The sequence below is a fragment of the Triticum aestivum genome, chromosome 4A (assembly GCF_018294505.1).
Source record: "Triticum aestivum cultivar Chinese Spring chromosome 4A, IWGSC CS RefSeq v2.1, whole genome shotgun sequence".
In the NCBI taxonomy this organism is placed as follows: domain Eukaryota; kingdom Viridiplantae; phylum Streptophyta; class Magnoliopsida; order Poales; family Poaceae; genus Triticum; species Triticum aestivum.
The window spans coordinates 442,383,899-442,389,278 of record NC_057803.1 but is presented as its reverse complement, the minus strand read 5'-3'; the positions used below and the strand labels follow the sequence as shown (position 1 = coordinate 442,389,278).

The following is a 5,380-nucleotide window of genomic DNA, read 5'->3' as shown; positions in this document are numbered from 1 at the left end:
TGTGGCTAATGCTACTGCAGAGATTATTTGGGTGCAGTCTTTGCTTCAGGAGTTGGGTTTGTCTCAACCACAGCCTCCTATTCTTTGGTGTGATAACATCGGTGCTACATACCTTTCTGCAAATCCAGTATTTCATGCCCGAATGAAACACATTGAAGTTGACTATCACTTTGTACCGGAACGTGTATCACAGAAGCAACTCCAGATCAAGTTTATCTCATCTAAGGATCAACTTGCAGACATCTTCACTAAGCCTTTACCGCTGCCACAGTTTGAGGCTTGTAGGCGCAATCTTACCCTTCTCAGTTCTTTAGAAAGTGGCTAAGATTGAGGGAGGGTGTTAGACTATGTATAGCTTCTGTACCTATGTACGTATATGGTACATATTGTAACACAACCATTATATATAATGAGATAAGCCACCCCTAGAGGGTTGTGCTGGTTCCCCAAAATTTATTATCTTACACAGATCAAATGGTGCTCAATTGTGGACTGGTGGTTCACCTCATTATTCAGTACTGTATCGATGGTACCCATTGCCTGCAGAAAGAGAATGGAAGGGATTTTTCTAAGCGCGCAGCAACTTGAGCTGCTGGAGCCGCTGGACCTCCTTGCCGAGGATGTTGTATCGAACCATGCTGCATGTGGTGCGCCACACCAGCTGGAGGTCGACCCACGGCTCGCCGGGCGCCATCCGCTTGTGCAGGTGGCACTCGAACGTCCACCCCAGCCGACCACTAACGCCTCGCGTCCAAGATTCTGAACGTCAGCACGAACTCATCGTCCCATCGCCGCAGGTACCCGCGCCTGATCCCGGCCTCCGTCACCGTGCTCTTCAGCCGCCGTTCCTTGGTCATCGCCCATCGCCTACACGCAAAGCTGCCCGGACTTGGCCGTGAAGTAGATGCCCTTGCCAGAGCACCGGGTCACGTACCCCGCCGCGTCGCTGACCAGGGCCACGCGGCAACGAGCGTGGGTGCTCCGGGATCTGGTGCGCCTCCACCTTGATCACGCGGCACCCTGCAATCTTGGGGCCCGCCCGCGCCTGGATGCTGGACTGGAGCTTCTTGATCTCCTGCTTGGCGACAATAGTGCCGGTCCCAACGCACAACTGCACGTTGGTCTCCATAGGGGAGGGAGGTCTCGGCTGGCGGAAGGATGGCGGCAGTGGCGTGCGCGCGAGCTGGATACCCTCGCTCGGGAGTTATAAAAAGGGTGGGGCGTTTGTTTTCTCTAGGGAAGGCTCTATCGTTGATTTGGTAGAGAACAAATAGGAAAGGAAGGTGATAAAAAGTTTCCTGTTTTCCTGCGTGAATAAAGATACGTGGGACGGAGCGAGGCGAAGGAGCTTGATCAAGAGAGCAGCGACACATTAATTTTCTTAAAATCAATCATTTGTTTACTAATAGGTAATTGCCCGTGCATTGCACCGGGGTCGCCTAATTCTAGTGGTTTAACATTGATCATATCTACATGCACATCAAACAAGTGTCAGCTTTTTCATTACATCAGTCTTCTTCCTGCACTCACTATTCCGTCTCCCCAATCCAAGCATCAATATCTAAATTAACAAAACCGCACTTGATGTTGACCTAAAATAAGACACATCAAAACGTTTTTTGGACAAGCGATGTTGTACATTTTGATTGACCATTTCATACCTATGCGTTTTTATGTAAAAAAAAAATTAGATCCTAGGAAGAATATCATACATCAAGAGTGTCGACACGTCTTCATCATCCATTTTTTTTTGTTCTCCTTTGTACTCCTCTCGGAAATATGTGCTATTGTTTTCTGCAACACAAAATTACCAATTTTAATCACAACATGAAAGCAGCACAAACTAATAATGGGTACCTGCTACATTGTCTCACACCATCATCATTCCCATCCTCTTGGTCGTCAGTCTTCCTCCGAAAACGCTTCCTACCCTTAAGAGGATGCACTCGGCGAGCTTACCTTGTGGTTGTCAGTCTCATCATCATCATCGGCCAAAAACTTGGAAGTGCTCCATTTCTTCACAAGCTTTGACTCCTCCCTTTCATATTTCTGGTAATTCTGCGACAAAGGAAAGCATAGCAATAAATCATCAAAGGCAAAGTTATAACACTGTTTGTAACACACCGGATTGCTCAACAGATGTGGTGCATCAAATCATGTGCCCTTGCGGGGTACCTTGGCGTATACAACGGGGCGTAAAATTTTAGTACCACGAGCTCAATTGTATCAAATACAATTTGTGTACTTCACTACGAAGTAAATGTCAATTCCCATGAATCACGATTGGTCGGTCGAGAAACTGGATTGCATGACGATTCAGTTCAGTTAACCCTCCTCACTTAAAATGAGTGTGTTGCTAGAAAAATGTGAGGAAGCCCTCGAACTGAAAAGGCAAAGAATGCATTGAAGCTTACCTTCTGATTAGAGCATCCGATTAATTTCTGTAGTAAGTGTTCCTTATTAGTACTTAGTAGTCATAGGCCTGAAAAAACTTCTTCATTAGTCACCATGAATCTGTAGCTTAATTAATTGCATATGATCTAAATATGATATTAGTTCAATATGAATTGTATATTTAGCGAAGAAAGAAAGCATGTTCGAAAGTTTAACAACAAGGCAATTTTCTAGCATGTCAGTTTATATGTGACAAGAAACAAATGAGATTGATCCTTGAATGAAAAACTGCAAGATTAATTTTTTGGAGTGTTCAATTGGGCAGTCCATCATATACATTTCACTTTATTAGAGCACCTGCCTTGATTGGATTCCTGAATCAGCACAAGAACAGATGCAGCATGCATTCGCCAATCATTCATACCATAATATATTGCACTGCCACTTAAGTAAAGCTTTGCTCATGCGTGTCGTACTGAACGAGATGAACAACCAAAAGGAAATTGAGATGAGATTCCCCATGATCACATGACTGACAACAAAATTGAAGATGTACCTGAAGAACCAAATGTTTTGCCTCGGTCCTATGTGATTTGTTCGTTTAGTTAAGCTGCTCAGGTGTGAGGCAACATCATCGTCCAGGTGCATGTCATGTCCAGTCACAAACTGACAAGCGAGCGTTCTCCGGGCGCCGTGGTAATATCCAGTCGCGAGTAGGCAATTTCTACACGCCAGGAATGATCCAGGGGATTTTGTCCTACAACAGCGACGTTCAATGGGGCGGCCCCAACGGCCATCGGATGGGAGCGTCCTGTCGCGTGGAGTCAGCATCACCAAACCTTCCTTTATGTTAAATCTTAATAATCATAGTACTGTTTCCTACTTTGAACTTAAATCTATATAAAAATCATCAGTGGCATGATTACACAGAAAATAAATTGCCGATTACACAGAAGCGTATGGAGTTCATAGAATCGATCACCAGATGACAAGTCACCTATACTAATGCATGCATACAATGTGATCATCCAAGGTCCTTTATACCATTGATTGAAGCAGCCACTGATGCATCCATGAGCAGGGATCTGAGTGCTCACGTACCTGATCAGAAAGAGGAGAGTACGTAGTACTGCTGCATCCGAGTTGAAGCAACAGTATAGCTCAGCAGGCACGATGCCGTGTGCGTCAGGCATGGATGCTGCTCGCCGTTCAGCCTGATGGAATCGTTCCTCTTGCTGTTCGACCTGATGGGATCGTTCCTCTCACCTAGATGTCGCAATGAAACTGCCTGTCTCAGCGGACGAGGAGAAACAAACGACATCGAGCGAAAATGCCAAGATCACAATGGGCTACCTCGTACCTTGTCAGGATATATGTCGATGAGACGATGACGGAACCTCGTCAGCGTCGATCACATCGAGGGCGGACGGGACGCGCTGGCGTGGTGCTGGGAGGAATTGAAATGGCGGAGGCGGAGCAGCTGCGAGAGGAGGCAAACACGGCGGCGAGGTGCTGCCGGAGGAAGGCGAGCGGCGGCCGAGGAGCCAAGGGGCGGGCTGGGGCTAGCGCCCGCGCTAACCCTAGCGCGAGGTCGGGATGGGATAACTGGGCGAATTGCACGTGGTGCGTGAGGTGAGAGAGAGATGTGGGCTGGCTCACGGGACATTGCTCGGCTTGGCCCATGTGCTGGGCGATGGACAAAGTGTTTTTTAGGGCCTGTTTGGGATTACTCCACTTCATAAAAATCGGTTTCGCTTCACTAAATTCACTCTAGAGCAATTTCATCTAGAAGTTGTAGTACTACCAAAGAAAATGTTTAGCTGCCATCTAGCTCCAGCTTCAAGAATGAGAAGTTTGGTGGAAAGGATCTATTTGATTGGTTGGGGGGGGGGGGACGAAGGGGTATCCACTTACTGGTGGCAGTGTTGGGTAATTTCCACCTAACTCCAGCTTCCCCCTGAAGAGCTTCATAAAAAACTGTGAGTTGTACCCCGATTCTAGTTTTTTTGCGGAGCGGCATATCGTGGAGCTACCCCGTTTGGCTTGTGTTTTCTGGAGCGGAGCTGAATTTTAAGAAGCAGAGTAGTCCCAAACAGGCTCTTAGTGATGGAGAAACTAGATGGGGAGCGTACTGCGTACGTCGAGTGGAGCGAGGGGAGTGGACGAAACGTAAGAGGGGAAACCGAACGTTGCGTTTCTTTTAGGCAGTGGAGATGGAGAAGGTTAATGTGATTGAGCGATTTAAGGTAAGTCTAATTAATTTATATTTGATCTTTAAAGATTGATCGTGGTTGATTCTTTCACATAAAGGCATTACTAAAGCGGTGATGTGAAACATGGAAAGTTTTGATCCGTTCAGATTTTTTTCGTTGTGTGAGAGGGTGACGCGAAACTAAACTGATGGGGTGGGTGTCGGTGTCAAAACCGGCGGATCTCGGGTAGGGGGTCCCGAACTGTGCGTCAAGGCCGGATGGTAACAGGAGATAAGGGACACGATGTTTTTTACCCAGGTTCGGGCCCTCTCGATGGAGGTAATACCCTACTCCTGCTTGATTAATATTGATGATATGGGTAGTACAAGAGTAGATCTACCACGAGATCAAGGAGGCTAAACCCTAGAAGCTAGCCTATGGTATGATTGTTGTATATGGAGTTGATTGCCTATGGACTACAACCCTCCGGTTTATATAGACACCGGATAGGGTTAGGGTTACATAAAGTCGGTTACGATGGTAGGAGATCTTGAATATCCGCATCGCCAAGCTTGCCTTCCATGCCAAGGAAAGTCCCATCCGGATACGGGACGAAGTCTTCAATCTTGTATCTTCATAGTCCAGGAGTCCGGCTGAAGGTATAGTCCGGCTACTCGAACACCCCCTAATCCAGGACTCCCTCAATAGCCCCCGAACCAGGCTTCAATGACGACGAGTCCGGCGCGCAGATTGTTCGGCATTGCAAGGCGGGTTCTTCTCCAAATCTTGTGTAC

General features: G+C 47.0%; 1 long non-coding RNA gene across 2 annotated transcripts; it reads right to left on the bottom strand.

Moving 5' to 3' along the window:
* Positions 1-1,246: 1,246 nt before the first annotated feature.
* LOC123082054 (uncharacterized) lies at positions 1,247-3,998 on the bottom strand. 2 transcript variants are annotated; one of them, XR_006438929.1, is made up of 7 exons: positions 3,755-3,998; positions 3,496-3,660; positions 2,951-3,205; positions 2,415-2,482; positions 2,176-2,299; positions 1,858-2,058; positions 1,247-1,794 (listed from the first exon to the last, which is right to left on the bottom strand). It is a non-coding gene; the product is annotated as an uncharacterized lncRNA (long non-coding RNA). The 2 variants fall into 2 exon arrangements; XR_006438928.1 differs by lacking the exon at positions 2,176-2,299 and having other exon boundaries at positions 1,248-1,794.
* Positions 3,999-5,380: the final 1,382 nt, after the last annotated feature.